Source organism: Anguilla rostrata, chromosome 2 (assembly GCF_018555375.3).
Source record: "Anguilla rostrata isolate EN2019 chromosome 2, ASM1855537v3, whole genome shotgun sequence".
In the NCBI taxonomy this organism is placed as follows: domain Eukaryota; kingdom Metazoa; phylum Chordata; class Actinopteri; order Anguilliformes; family Anguillidae; genus Anguilla; species Anguilla rostrata.
The window spans coordinates 29960322-29976701 of record NC_057934.1 but is presented as its reverse complement, the minus strand read 5'-3'; the positions used below and the strand labels follow the sequence as shown (position 1 = coordinate 29976701).

Here is a 16380-nt window from a genome sequence, read left to right as displayed (position 1 = left end):
CTTAATACTCGATTCTAGGTGAATTTTAATATTGGCTAGGTGACAAGTGACAGCGAACCTATCATGAAGCTAGCTGGCATTCAAACCCGATTTCAGAGGGTCTTGGAGAAAGCTACGTCTACACTGCGTGACCGCACCATTTTAAAACTGCGGTCAAGCCAGCCGCCACTTCGGAAATCACAGTCAAGCCAGCCCCCACGTTATTTCCTTCTGCGCGTACACTTGCATTATTATGGTAATGAACTGAATAATCCGTCGACAAAACACGGTTTGCCGTCGCTTTCATTTACTTTACAGTCGACTAATAATATTACGGTTTGATTCAGAAAGTGAAATGAAAAAATACACAATTTATCGTTCTAAATGCCAAATCAATTTTACTGGCTCACCAAGGAGGTTATGACTCAGGAGAATTCACTGTGGAATTTGAATATACACAGCCTTGACGTCTCTTATACAGATTAACAAGGTATCATTTTCAGCATATTATGAAAAGGAAATCGTCTGTTTCCAATCACTAATTCCACTTCAGAAAGATTCTAGAAGACCCCAGGTAGCTGCTCAAAAACTTCCAGAACCGTTCACTGTGGAATTTCAGAATAAAGGCCTTTCAAATATATTAAAGGGGAATTTCACTTTATAACACTTCTGCTTCTCATGACTGATGTTGTCCTTCTAATGAATTAGTCACCCTTCATTTTTCGATTAGTTATTTCATTTTAAATGTCTAACGTTAGAAACAAAGACCTATTTTAGCCAGCTCTTCTTCTGTGTATTCCGGCTCAAATCAATAGGGCACAACAATCCCATGATCAAAAACAAAATCTCCTTCGTCCTCAGACATTTTCAGTTTCGTTAGCTAGTAGTCATACAACACTAGTGTTGTGTCGTTTGCAAACGATTCGTTCAAAAAAACAAAACTTTTGGCTGAACGAACTGTACTGAATCACTTCGTGAAACGATTCGTTCGCGAATGTGAACTGGTCCTTCACTGACTGACTACCGTTCGCAGACTCAGTGAACTAATCTGTTCAGTGATTCGTTCACTGAACATACTACGCCCGAATCGTTCGCGAACGACACAACAGTACACTTGCCCGAATTGTTCGCGAATGACACAAAAGTACGCTTGCCCGAATCGTTCGTGAACGACACAATAGTGCGGTACTCTTGCCCGAATCGTTCACGAACGACACAACAGTACACTTGCCCGAATTGTTCGTGAACGACACAATAGTGCGGTACTCTTGCCCGAATTGTTCACGAGCGACACAACACTAGTTTGTTCGTTCCTCTTGCTGTAGAGAATGCAAGGAGCAAGGAGTCTCTGGGGAGGACAGTGGGTACGGTATGGAATAATGGATAACAAATGGATAATAATTGAACATCACTGTCAAGTGTGCTGTTTATTCTCAATTAAATAACAAGACTTTTTTTAACATGTCTCAAAGTAGGCTAGCCAAGGCTACTATTTTATCGACTACATTTTATGAGAAAACGTGATGTACTTAGCCAACGTATATCAGCACTTTCTATTTCAAGCAGCTGTTAGAACAAGTCACAGTAAAGAAATCTGCATCTAGGGCTAAAACAACCCATTTTGGGAAATGTAGTGAAATGAAATGGACTACGTGAAACGCATTCTTTCAAACTAAATTGTGTAGAATAAAATTGAAACTAAAACATTTTATGAAAAACAGAGAAAGAAAGTGTTTGGATGCTTGGCTATTAAATATTCTGTAGGAAAATGCTCTATAAATGTAAATGTTCCCCCCCGGTCGACAACATCCAACAGCACCCCCCCCCCCCGCCTTTTTAGTGAACTGATTCTACTGATTCAGTACACTGAAAATAACTGTTTTGCCCATCACTGTACAACACTATGGTTCTATGACCAACCAAATGTTATTGTCTGCAGGTATGCCCACATCAAAAGTCGCGCAATGATATGCATCCTCAAGTTCGACACTAAACTGCCTGGGTCTACTTCCTGCATTTGTAAAGGAAAACAACAAAACAGCGTAAAATATTAACATAATAAAATAACTAATCGAAAAATGAAGGGCGAAACATTCATTAGAAGGACAATATCAGTAATGAGAAGCAGAAGTTTTATAAAGTGTAATTCCCTTTTAAGCACTAAAACACAAGGTGTTCTATTCAAAAAATTACTAAAAGAAAATTGTCTGTTTCCAATCACTAATTGCAGTTTAGACATATTTTAGAGGACCCCAGGTAGCTGCTCAAACATTTTCAGAACATTTCACTGTGGAATTTCAGAATAAAGGCCCTCCAAATATGTTATACACCAAAACAAGATGTTGTACTCAAAAATTTATTTAAAGAAAACGGTCCGTTTCCAATCACTAATTCCACTTCTGACACATTCTAGAGGACCCCAGGTAGCTGCACAAAAAGTTCCAGAACTTTTCACTGTGGAATTTCAGAATAAACGCCCTTTGAAATATTAAGCACTAAAACAAGATGTTCTATTCAAAAAATTACTAAAAGAAAATTGTCTGATTCCAATCACTAATTCCACTTCTGACAAATTCTAGAGGACCCCAGGTAGCTGCACAAGAACAATTTACTGTGGAATTTCAGAATAAAGGCCCTTTGAAAATATACACTAAAAGATGTTCTACTCACAATACTCCAATCACCAGTTCCACTTCAGACACATTGTGGAACATGTCAGGAGGCTGCATTAAAATTTTCAAAAAAATTCAGGGTGGTATTTCAAAATGAAAGCCCTTCTAATGTCACATATACTAACACTAGATGTCATGATTACAATATTATGAAAAGTAAACTGTTTGTATTCAATCACTTTTCCAGTTTGTTTAAATTATTGAACATGTCAGGTAAGCTCACAAAAACATCTTCAAGAGAACACTCAGTGGTATTTTAAAATAAAGGCCATTTAACTCTGACATAAAGTAAGTGAAGGTGCTTTATTCAGCATGTTTTAACAAGAAAAATATCATTTTCATTTATCGATTTCTATATAAACACACTACAAATCTCAAGTGAACAAAAAAGGCATATTCACATTCATATTCACATTCACTTTAACAACAACAGAAAATAACAGATTTAGTTCGTTTCATAAAAAAATCTAGCACAAGGAAAACTATATTGGTGCTGTAAAATAACAGAGCATGCCGTGCTCCAATCAAATTGAAATAGCATGTACACAGACTTTAACATGTGCTAAAGGCTGATACATCGACCCCTTACAGCCTTATGCATGTAGGCAACAATTCTCCTGTGCCAAACGCCTGCCCTGGCTTCTTCAAGCCCCTGCATGTCCATACCCAGACAACTTACATGGAACCATCTCTCACAGGTGTCACACTGGATCTGTAAATTGGTAATGTGACTAGACTTAAGATGGCTTTCCGGGTGCTCTTGGATAGGTTACATCTCCAGAATAGGGAAGCAAGATCATTAGCAAGAAGGTTGACTATTTCTGTATAATGATTCAAAATGTTCGTTGCTGGGTTGGATTCCTTGTAAATCCTAGCAGAGCAATTTCTAGCATATAGATTGAAAAAGCCACAATTACATAGTTACATAGTTACAAGTTACACAGTTACATTACCTCATCACTATGCATCTTTTTTGATCCACTATTACATCTCATACCTTTGTGTGTGTCCTGAGGCATTGGAGATCATTGTAGATGTAATCTTTAGCTAATGCATTCCCAAAACTCAAAGGTTGGCTATTTTATGATATGGTATGTCCTTTATTTGATTTTGCTGAAAAACACTTACCAGTGAAAATGTGCAAACCACTGGCAACAATACTGATTGCATTGAATGAATGATGGTTGCACACTTCTCTCCATAAAAAGTAATTTAATAATACATTTTGTCAGTAATACTACATCAAGGTGTTATGTCATGGTATGTACATTAAAAAATCTCAAAGTGATTCTGCCTCTTCGGTGAGATGATTACCATGGGAAGAATTTGTTGACACCTATTTCAGCAATCTCCAGGATAATCCTTGAGAAAAGTACTTTGCTTCAATATTTGTCCCATGGATATTACCAACTTCCTTTTTGTGCTATCAATCCCTCATTTTGTCCTCCCAATAGTAATGTTCTTTTCTTGCCTGTTATATCACAATCCTCCAACATGACTGTAATCATAAGAGTTTAAAGACCTCACCCAATCGGTGATTGGAGGCCCCGATCCTGGAGGCTTTGCCAAAGAACACATGGCACAGTTATTTTCTGCTTAAACACTTGAAGGGGAAATACTACATTTAAAACATACACTGCAAATGCTCTATACAATCTACCAATGCATATTTTTGTTACATGCGTGATGCCTTCAGTATTTCAAGAGCCAACTTTTTCCTCTCATGTGCCATTTCCTTTTTTGTTCTCCCAAAGGTCATCACTGGGATTGCAGGAAAGGCCTCCATCACTGCCCTTGCCATCTAAACAAACGCAATATATCCAGTATGCCAGAGTGTCTGTCACAGTGCTGCAGATGTAAGACACATAAATGTTACCAAGAGTAATACTAATTTTCAAATGTTGTAATACCAGTATTTGTCCAAATGCCATCTTACTAAAGTGGAAATTGGGATGATGAAAACAAAAGCATGCAGAGAAGAAATTGGAATTAACAAAATGGGGAAAACTAAGATTAGTTTTTCTAGTAGAGAAATAATAGTTACATTTAAAACACTCATTTTACCATGATGACAATGACTCCACAGCTGCTGCCATCCTGTTGACATGGGTGCTGCATAACCCCTCCTTTCCATTTAACATCCACCCCGTCCATTTTGTCATGGCATGTCCTCCTCATCTTGATGTATTCACTATATAAGATTTCAGGTGGTATACCCAATTATTTATATTAAAAAAACACTCAAAAGTTTGAATAATTCAAAATTACGATTCTTTAAAAATCATCGTATGCCTATATTAAAGAGTCACACTCTATTAGCTCATTCAGAAACCTCTGGCAAAGTAGGGGTTACGTTCCACGTCGTTGTGTGTTTTTCCCTCTGTAATGCTGCAGGAGGGCCTTTCATCATCCCATTCGTTGTCCCATCTGTCAATCATCGTTATTCTGGTCCCACCTCCACCAATCACATCCCTCCTCTGGAAGATAAAAGCTGTGTGGCGGCTGCTGCTCGTGGTCTCTCTGTCATTGATCTCTGTTCGTTTTCGCTGTGTGGTTGTGTATGCCCGTGTAGAGATTTAGAGACCTGTGTGTGTAAACGTTTCCCCTGCTTGTGTATGTGTGGTTGTCTGTGTGTGGTTCAGGCCCTGGGGCAGGTAAGACAGAGGCCTCTATACACCGGTGCTACATGCAAGAGGAAACTTGTATAGACACATTAGAAAAGGGGTGGTTGCCAACTGTATATTTTGTTTGTAAGAGTAGTTAGACAGTCTTTTGTTGTGCTTAGTTAGTTAGTTAGTCAGATTATCTTTTGTTCTAGCGCTGTTTGGTTTTGTTTATTTCATTTCTTTGGCTACATCCATGTCCCTTGGCCTTGTGACCTAGTTGTGTCGTTTGTTTTGTGTACAAACTTGTACAAATGTAAATAGCACTTCACTTGCACTCTTATAATATAACACCTTTAACAGCATCTGCAACCTGGTCTGACCTGATTATTGCCATTAAACGTGCTCAACACCTTTTCACCCGGTCACTTTATTTCACTAAATATGTTACGTACTCCCTCCTACCCCTAGACACCTTGAGAGACGTAACATAGGTAATTTGCTTTCTCCTCCCACAACCCTTTATCTGGGCAAGGTGTTCACCGACAAATGCAATTCACATCATGGCTGTAGGCCAGCTCCATGTCTCCTACTGCATATGCGATGACTTCTAAATGAATCCTACAAATTTTTCATCATCCAAAATGATTTTATCAGAATTGTGACCACTGTAGAACATGTCAATCTATAGTGGGTAGAAGTACAGTTAGCATGTATCACTTGACAATCTTAACTCATTATACCAGTTCAATATACCACCTTATTCATCAATGTAGAAGTACCATACCGAAGTGTAGAAGTACCGTATTCTTTTTGCAGCATGATTGGAGTCCATATCCTCAGTGGAATTTGGTACTGGATCCACCAAATATATTGCATTGTTGGCTGGATGGATACACTGTAATAACAAAAATATTACTCTCTAGTTACGCAGAGAATCATGACAAGATCAAGACATTCTGAATGCATACTTTATATAGGAGTAATTACTTACCAGAAACTTCCAGTGGACATTGTTTATGTTGACAACGGAAATAATGGCCTGGTAATATGGAGTCAATTTTGTGGCAAAAGTATTGTCCATGTAGGAAAAAAAATCGCACACATAAAAAAAATATTGTAGGCGTAGATGTGGAAATGTTTAAAAAAAAATCGAATGCATTTTTCTGAATTGTAAACGAAAAAGTTATGTTCACAAATGTAAAAAGTAAAATTGCAGTTGTTTTTTCTCACTCATGTTTACGATTAAATTTTTTACGAGTACGATTTCATTTTTTATGATTACGATTCTGTTTTTCTCCTGTTTTTCTCGCGCTTGGGGGTTTGGCATGATTTTGACGTGGAGGCGGGGTAAAAAGAAGGGGGTGACTTTATTGGTCACTCGGACAAATGCGTCATTGGTATGCGCCATGTTCACTTCCACTGACTATAGGCATGCACATCATCATTTACACCAGGAACATGGCAGAGCAATGACATACTTCTCAGGTATTTAGCTAGTTATTAAACTTGTTATTGTGGATTATGAAGTACCAAGTGATGGATTGCTGGTTAAGTTACTTAAGTTAACTATTTAGCTCAGTCATATACCCAGCTGTTCACAATGTCTAGTCAAGTGAATACCGAAGGAGTTGCTATAAACAGCTAGCTCTAGCCTATCATACCTTTATCTTCATTATTAGGTAGCTACCTTGCTAGCTAGCTTAGCTAACGTTAGCTATGGCTGTTAAGGCTGTCACCCCCACACTTGCCGAGGAACTACAGCTGCTCCAAGCAGGACTTGGAAAGAGGTCAATTAGCATGTCTGAGAACATGACCCATACTGAGGTATGGTTCTATACTTTAAGTCTTTCTAACAGTAATATCTGGCATATTTACTACCAACATGTATTATCTTATCAATTACTATTATGAATTTGCCAATGCAATTTCTCAATATTCTGCTGTACAACTTATTCACCATGTCATAATCTAAAACATGAGGTAGGACAACTTCATCTTGTTTGTGTTTTGTTGTTTGTTATAGTTTAAGCATGGGCATGTAACAAAAAATAAGAATGGTGGCATCAATGGAGAGACTGTTGACATACACAAACACAGCTAATTCCCCATTGCATTTGCATTAATTTCACTAGTTTACCAGTCTGCTGTATGCTGAATATCCAAAAATGGAAGCTTTGACAGGAGGGTGGCTTCTTCAAAAGTCGTCAGGTGCAGTATACCATGTACACCAAGTGATAACATACAGGGTGAGAGATGTTAGACATTCAACTAGCATAGTGTTGTTTTCTACATTTGCAGGGGGAACTGGAAAGAGACGCCTCTCTGTGGTCCCTCCAGAATCAGAGGGGTATACGGGGACCCAGATCAAGACTGCCTCTGGTTCTGGGAAAACTGTACTCTACATTGTTCCTCTGCAGGAGGAACTTGACCTGACTCCACTTCCTCATGTTGCCATAGGGTTCAGAAAATGTCTAAAGCTCAATGCCGTATGTGCCACAGAAGCATGCCATTGCAGGTACTGGCTCTCCATATACAGGCCTGTTCCGAGTCCTTATCTTCATCTGCAGATGAAGGGGTAAGAATTCATTTGTAGGCTGAATGTGTTTTTATCTAAAATATACATTTTTGTGGATTTTTATGTTGAATTTTTGGAGCTGACAGTGAATGTAGCGTATCCACTTGTTATTTGGCAGGTTACTGTAAGTGATGTCAAGTTTGTCTCTGAAATGAAGCCAGCAACTGGGCAACCTGAATCACATCCAACAGAGGTAATATAAGTATGTACAATACTTTTGCATTTGTGATTCTTTGGTGTAAATTTGTTTACTACTGCCATTATAACCTCCTTTTCATGTATACAGAGAGGGCGAGAATGCCCAATTTGTCTGGAGTGGTTCTCTGTTGTGGATATAGCACTGCATGCAAGTATATGCGGAGATAGCGGAGATTATCTCTGAATTTGAAATCTTGTCCTGGGAAAATTCTGGGTGTGCTCAATGCGAATGCACATGGGTGCCCGGTGTGAATTCCCAGTACTGAGAGGGTACACATTGGTAATATTACAATGGATATATTAGTAAATTAAATTGTAATATAATATTCATTACATGACTGGTTTAAACCTGTCTCACTCAGTGAAGATGATGTGCTCCGTTGGCTTGGTGACCAAGTTCAGTCAAGTCAAGAATTTCGGATGTGTGTCACAAGGACCAACCTTGTCGAAAGAGGCCTCACACAGTGGAGGAGGCAAAAGAAGGGATCTCCTGTCAACCGGCTCACTGTAACATTCATTGGGGAGTCTGGAGTGGACACAGGTGCATTACGAAAAGAGTTTTTGACCGGTAATCATTTAATGAATGGTAACATTTTACAAACAAACCTGGAAATTAACAGGTGGCTAAGTAACAGCACCTCTCATGTGTTGTCCCTAGAAATTATGAGTGGCATTGAAGCACACCTCTTTGTGGGTAAAAAAGAAGGAGACAGGAAGGGGATGAGTCCCCAGTACTCCATCTTCTGACCTTGATGATGGTCTTTTCCGGTTTGCACCTATTCACCTCATTATTTTCCAACATGTGACTGTAATGGGCCTATTTTGTATTTTGTGAACATTACCTCATGATTCCTTTTTAGCTGCAACCACAACTCTATAGCTCTGTCTGTGGGTCGGTCGGTTGGTCGATCGGTTGGTTAGCCGGTTGGTCCACAAAAGTGTCCCACACGGTAGCGGCCAAAGTTTTTGCCCCAGGAGGCTGAAATTTGGCATGGATGTGTGGTCATGACCGGAAGGTACAGCTAAGTAACTTCACAGATTTGCACAAGAGTTTGTGGAAAGGTTGGTCATAAGCCAAAGAAGAGGTCATGTGTTTGTGTGAGGGTGTGTGCGTGGATGCATGCACACATGGATGCATGCACGTGTGCGGTCGCAGCTATTGCGGATTCACGCTTGTTTTATTACAGTGTGGCAGGAAAGGTATTTGCAGTAAGTTTAGCGCAGGGTGGGGCAGCCCCTTCTTTCCTGAAAGAGTGGTGCTACTCTCACCTTGCAACTGGGGATTTTGATCCGCTCAAAGTGTCTACAGATGTCGTAGATGACCCGAAACTGGTACATTTGATCAAAAGTGTAATTACATTTTAATTAAACTGGAGAAGCACTACAACAGAAAATATACATTTTATTACATAGGTTCTTCATTTTTCCGTTGACTACTCACTGTTTCATTTTTTGCTGTTGTTAATACATATTGTCCTTCAAGGTTGAACAAGCCTCTGATCTGACACCATGGTGTGATGAAATCATCAACTGTGGTCACAACAGGCCAATCAGATTTGAGCACAAAGGCCGCATTATACGGTAATAAAGTGAGAGAATCAGTTCACTGTTAGATACACCATCTGTATCCTGCTATGTCATTCTCTACGTTGACTTTGTCTTGCAATATGACCTAATGTGGACACCTTTAACATTGTGTTACAGGCCACCATGAGAGTCACACCAATGCTGCAGCAGATACGCAAAGGCCTGCAGCTGTACAGCCTCCTGGAGATCCTTGAAGCACACAGACACCTCTGCAAACGATTCTTTGTCCCTGGGGATGACTGCACAGTTAGTGGACCTCTGTTTCTTCCTATTTTAGTGTGTAGTGGTTTAATCATTTAAACAGTGTTCGCTCGCTCTGGATAAGAGCGTCTGCCAAATGCCTGTAATGTAATGTAATGTTTCAGACCCAACTTAATGAACCATTGATTTTGATCTTTTCCAGCCAGATACAGACTTCATCATGAGCAGCCTTGTCCCTGAGAAGAGCGAGACAGGAACAACAAGGGATGCACGTGAGAGTCAAATAATCAGCTTCCTTCAAGTTGTTGTATGTTTGTAACCATGTAATTACTGTGCTGTTATGCCTTTTTTCACAACATGATTCCATAACTACTGTGCAGAAAGAAAACATCAGATTAATGGATTGTTACTTATTTCAACTAGTGTTATGTAATGTATTTCAGAAGAAAAAGAAGAAGAGAAACAGGCAGAAGAAGAGGCAGGTGAATAAGACGAGCCCGAGCTCTTCCAACTCTCTGTCCCCAAGGTTTTACAATGGCTAACTGAACAGGGGCACAAGCCACTCCTGCAGTCAGAACTGCAGGCTTTCAGAGTAAATGTCAAATTTGATCACCAGTGCCAGGTGAGGATGCTGGGGCACGCTATCTGTTACCCAACTGTCAGTGAAATAACATTTCCCATAGCACATCTAATTACTTATGATGAGTTTAAAACCATAATAGTGCAAGCTTTGAAGTCAGGTGGTGGTTTCAACAGAGTTTGAATGAGCACAAACACTACTTCCGTATGCATGGTTCCAGAGGAAATATTTTATTTTGTTTTTTCCTTTACATGCCTACAACTGCAGTACGTGATAGTCATTGCTTTGTCAAGTGATAATAAAAATACAAGTGTCACCACTGCAATGTGTCCTCCTGAGTGTTCCATATATTGTGAAGAAGCACATAATTTACAATTGTAATGTAAATGTCTTGTCCATGGTCCTGAGACGGAGAGCTTGGGTCAATGGCAGCTCTCAGCCTGGCCATAACCTGCTGGGTCAGCGGGCATTCCATGGGGGGGAGGGGGACAACTCCGGCGCTCAGGTCTTCTGGGATGGTGGCAATGTCATCCACAGCCTACAAAAAAGGTATAGATTAGTTGTCCTTAATATGAACACATTTTATCTTTAAAAGTTAGCAATAACAGTGTAGTTAACTGTTATGAACCTGGAATGGAATGCCCATCCTGCTACTCCATTCATGAAATGTCTCTGTGATTCTGTGAGATACCTTATTGTCTGGAGCAGGGACAGGGTACTGGATGCATCCCATTTCCCACATTTGGTTGGGGGAGAGATTCTGCTCTGTGCGCATGGGATGGTTATTCCAACCATCAGTGAAGGCATCCAGGGCTGCCTGGAGGCAAGGCAGGAACACATAGTGTGCACAGAAGAGGTGGAGGCTGTTGGCAGGGTCAAATGAGTCCTCCTCCTCTAGACTGTGCAGAACGTCATAGAAGACGTTTGACACTGCCATCCACATGTCCCGCCATAGATGTTCGGTCCTGGAAGAGAGGTAGAAAAGTGAGAAAGAAATAGTTAGAAACGCATGCATAATTTAAAAATCCACCATACACATGTATCCTGTGTTCTAAATTAGATACCCTTTCCCTAAAGTGTCAAAAAGAATAGAGATTCTGAGGGTGGTCCAGCTAACGCATCCAAGACCTGTAGCCAATGCAAGGAGCGCTCCTCTTGATGGATGTCACTAGAGTATCCAGTTCCTTGTCTGTCATCCTGCTGTATGTGTCTCTTATTGAGATATCATACTCCTGCAAACGGCGATGGACAGTGCAAGTTGAGAAGCTGAGTAATTTAACAATACAGGGAACAGACAGACCCATGTCAACAAGGTGTTGAAGGTGCTCTTTTGACTCAACCAGCTTGGAGCATCCTATATCACCATCCAACACACAAACTACAGTAGATGGTCCATGTCTTTCTTCCAGATGGGAGCTGACCAGCCTACACAAGCTTCAGAGCAAGTGAATTACATCTTGAGGCATCTCTAACTGATTGGACAAGGAGCTGATTAAAATAATTTTGTGGTTGAAGACGAACTCTAATTGAGATCAAGAGGTTGGCGTTGTGTGGCTTGCTGAACTCTTGACAGTAGCCTCTCCAAGATCTGTCTCTTTAACATGAAATGATGTGGACGAATTTAGAATGAATTGTCAAGCGGATAAGCCTAGCAAACTTATTTAGACTACTTCTGGTGTTGTTCACAGTTGTTCACAGTTCACCTCTATAATCTATTAGTCCCTCCAAAAGTTTGCTGAGTTTTTTTGTGATTGTTGTGATCAAAAATGCTTGATTTTGCAGCGGCTTTTCTCAAAAATTGCAATGCAATTTGCGAATTTTTATGTGATTTTTTGTGAGAAATGGAAAATTTTAGTTCTCATCTTTTTTAAAATTTTCTGAACATAAAGAACCATGGACTCAAAGTTGTATGAGTTTCAAACCATCGTGCTGCTGCCATTGTGCACTACATTTTTTCTCCTGAATATTTTTTCCATTGAGCTCAACAGGAAAATTAATCAGGAGAAACAATTCTTGTAGTATCTACTGCATATCTTGTAGCAGCATAATGGTTTGAGGCTCATTTGATACCTTGGACCCTTGATTACTTAAAGCCATGTAGCCAACAAATGTGTTCCATACTGTATCAGCAAAATTTACAGCTGAATCTAGTCTCACCTCCCAATTTCCATAGAGATTCATTCAAATGCAAAGAGTTTTTGTATCGCTTGTAGGACAACCTGACAATAAGATATCCAAACTCTGATGATGTTGATAGGTCACAGACATCAGGGAGTCATGACTCTTTTATTTGACATTATGTTAATTTGTCTAAAACACTGAAATGGGGGACTACGTATAAAAAGTGCTGTAATTACTACATGGTGAAACTGTATAAGAATGCCCTTTAATAAAAGCTCTGAGTCTGCACTTTGACCAGGTGCAAATTGTTCGATTACAAACAGAGAAAATAAAATATAAAATCAGAAAAAAGCTGAAAAATGCAGGTGGTTTCAATGTTGTGGCTGATCAGCATGTTATACTGTGTCAGATATGATTATAATACTACAAGTATGGATGGTAATGGTACTAACCCAGCATTAAGCCAGTCCACAGTGCAGTGTGTGGAAGGTAATATTGGTTGATGTGATGCATTATGCCTGTGCAGAAGTACTCATTTGGCTCTCCATCCACATCAAGGGGTGCTTTGGCAACAATGGTGTTGTAACGACTTCCAAAGTTGTTCTTTCCTGTAGTGGGCTGCAAATAAATACATTTCAGTGCTGGATTGTAATTGTGCAGTTTTTTTTTACTGTACACTGTTTTACAAACCCAAAATATTACTTGACAGTACTCTGAAACATTTTTGGAGTCCTGAGAGGGATCATAACCAGAAGACAGTCCAATTGTCCTCAGCAACGACTGAAGATTCTTGAAATGTTTTTCAACATTGACACCACTGCATGTACTGGAGAACACAACAGTAGCACTCCCGACCACTTCGTCCAGTTCTTGTAAAGTGCTTGCCGTTGTCACAAGGCCAAACAGATGCATGGCCAGGTGGCAGTGTTTTTGAGCACTGGGGGAAAAAAGTCAATCATGTCAGTAAATAACGACTCAAATAATAAGGTTACATAAAATGAAAATTATTTGAGGAGGTTTTAGCTCTGCTTACTATTTCCTGCAGAATCCCTTTACATTCTTCATCACATGACTGAGGCAGCGATGAAGAATTGGAATTCCATTTCCTGTTGCAATCTTGTATTAGTGATTGATGGTGTCATTTAGGTTTTTTCTGGCAAATGATAGGCAAATTGCCTGCATGAGCACTATAGACCCATCACAGACTACCATGACCGCTTTCCGAGTGTCCTTCCTCCTACAAAACCTAAAAACATCTGTCAGGAATGCCTCCAGGAAGTAAAGTACTGATGCTGTAGTGTGGTCATGTGAGGTAAGTGGCAACAGGTAATAGAGAAGAACCTTTGTTTGGATTCCTCACTACCAACTCATATAGGTTGCAGAATTTTGGCTTGTCTTCAGGATGCTACAAGTAGCATCTAAGTACACAATGTCCTCCCTGCATCGCTGCTGGAAGACATCAATGCTCCTTCTGGACCAGAGAAGAACTCCTTTAAGATGCATGAAAACTTTTTGGAGAACCTCATCTGGAGCATGGGTTTTTTCATTAATCATCATCTAAAGGCTGAGCAATTCATTTTCATGTCTTCGATTCTTCTTCCTCGCTTCCCAGGATACTGTTTTTCAAACGTTCAACCTGGGTGCCTCGTCCCTACAGCCAGATTCCAAAACATCTTCATCTAAAGCATTTAAATTTTCCAAATACAATGCTCTTGGCAACTTGGACTGCAGGTTTTTGCTAATGGTTGTCCTGTCATTACCTCTTACAGGTCTTATTTGGAGTTCCTGGCTATTGTGACAGCACTTCTCTCCATTGAATTCTACTATAGCCTTCAACTCTTCTTCATTCTCAATGCTGACTTCCACTGTCACAGGGCAATCATCAAAGTGGCAGTACTCCAGACATGAGAATTCCTGTGTGTGCTGTTGACTGCCAGCTGTCTTTAACCTGTGCCTTTTGAAACCAAAGGAGCAATAGGGAAAAATGCTTCTTATACCTTTGGCGATGACATTTGTCCACTGTAAACCCTTAAATCCTCTCTTTCCCCTTTTCATTTTCAGTCTCTTCCACTCTTTGTGATCAATGAAAATAAAAAAAAATTTTCTCTGGTACTTTGTGTGTGAGATACTCAGATGTTTTTTCATCGGACAACCTTGATAGTTGACCTGAACACTGAAACATATAGGAAAAACAATCATTCCAATACAACCAAGTCCAAGAAATAAAATGTAATAGTTATCATGGATATTCTTGTATTTGACTGATAAAAGAGGCTTATGAGAAGTAATGACACACAAGGTTACATCTTCTTTCAAGGGTCCAGGAAAATTATCGGAAATTAATGTATATGTGAAAAGCAATTTCAGTATTTGAGGAACTAACCTCTGCAGGTGTTTCTGCTCCCTCTCCAGCAAGGGTGTCATCATGGTCGGTTTGTAAACCAGGAGACCTGGGCACCTGTTTTTCCTTTGATCACATACATCACAGCAAAACATGACATAATGCAAAGGGCAGAATAATTAATTAATTGTAGAAGATTCAACCACAAGCAATGACAATACTTTGTCCCAAGAGATACCAACTTTCAGTACTAACTGAACATTTGTTTGACTGTTCTGATATGGTGCAGGGATGTTGGGAAATTCTCACCATTTTCTGGTGAGGTTTCACCCTGTACTTGCGGTTGGTAGTTTAATAGCAATCTTTCTCTGTATTTTTTTTTTACTAAGACATTGTCAGATACAACAGAATCTTGACTCATGTCAAGTACAATGGCATATGCAAGTCAAGAATCAGAGTACATGTTGATGGATTTTTTATTTTTTTTATTTTTTTAAACAAATGGTTTTTAGCATCCAAATATTTTGGGGGACATTGAGCTGACTTGTAGTTTTTGAGGAAACCATCCTCATGCAAGGACAAAGCATGGAGCTGTTTAACTCAGAGTGTAATTACCAACCTGTGCAGGTGATTCTGTCATCTCAACGGGGGAGACATCCGTGTCAAAGCTAGGGCAGGGAGGTGACACAGATGCTGACTTGGCCTTTTGAGGAAATACAGCCACACATTAACATCATATAGGGACAGGTAAAATGCAGAGGAGATAGGAAAATAATATAGTTTAATTATGTTAAGTCAGTACAGTAGTTTCCACTGGCAAATTTATTACCAGATACTGCCTTTTCCTTTAATGTACAGTTCAAACTGTACAGTTCAAAAAGTTCATAGGCCATATGAGTTACGATTATTTAGACAGTAAACATCAATTTCACCTGATGCAGGACACAAATACCTTTTGTTTGTCGTTTGCTTTTTTAAGCCTGTATCTGTTGTTAGATGTATCTGAAATTCCCAATACATTGCAGACATCAGCCCAAAACCCAATTTTCAGGGAAGCAGATTCAATTTCCTGTCGGTCTCCAGAGGTCTTCTGAAGCTCTTGAACTTTTTCTGCAGTGTCTTCATCAGTGATTACTTTTTTGTTGTGCTATAGGATGTAAAGTACTGGACTGTTATTCATTTCAAATTCTGACTGAGACTGTTCTGATAAGTTAGGTAGTATAATTAAAAATAACGAGTAACTGTAATTCTATATACAATATACTCACCTTCCCAAATATTTTGAAAGTGTGAAAAATGCATGAGTGAGGGGAGATGACGTAAAAAGGTTAGTTTATTCCACATTACAAATGCTAGATTGAAATAAATATAATATCAATAAGGAATATTTTTCTGATGACAAACATAAGGAGGGTATATGCAGTCAAGACCTATGAATTCGGGAATAAGCAAGCAACTAATTTTCAGGCATTTCTTAACATGCACTCAGACATACAATTACTCCAGCCATGAGTGATAAC

At 39.5% G+C, this 16380-nt stretch overlaps 1 pseudogene; it reads left to right on the top strand.

The window, feature by feature from the left end:
• Positions 1-6973: 6973 nt before the first annotated feature.
• Positions 6974-10581, top strand: LOC135248542 (uncharacterized; annotated as a pseudogene).
• The last annotated feature ends 5799 nt before the right edge of the window (positions 10582-16380 follow it).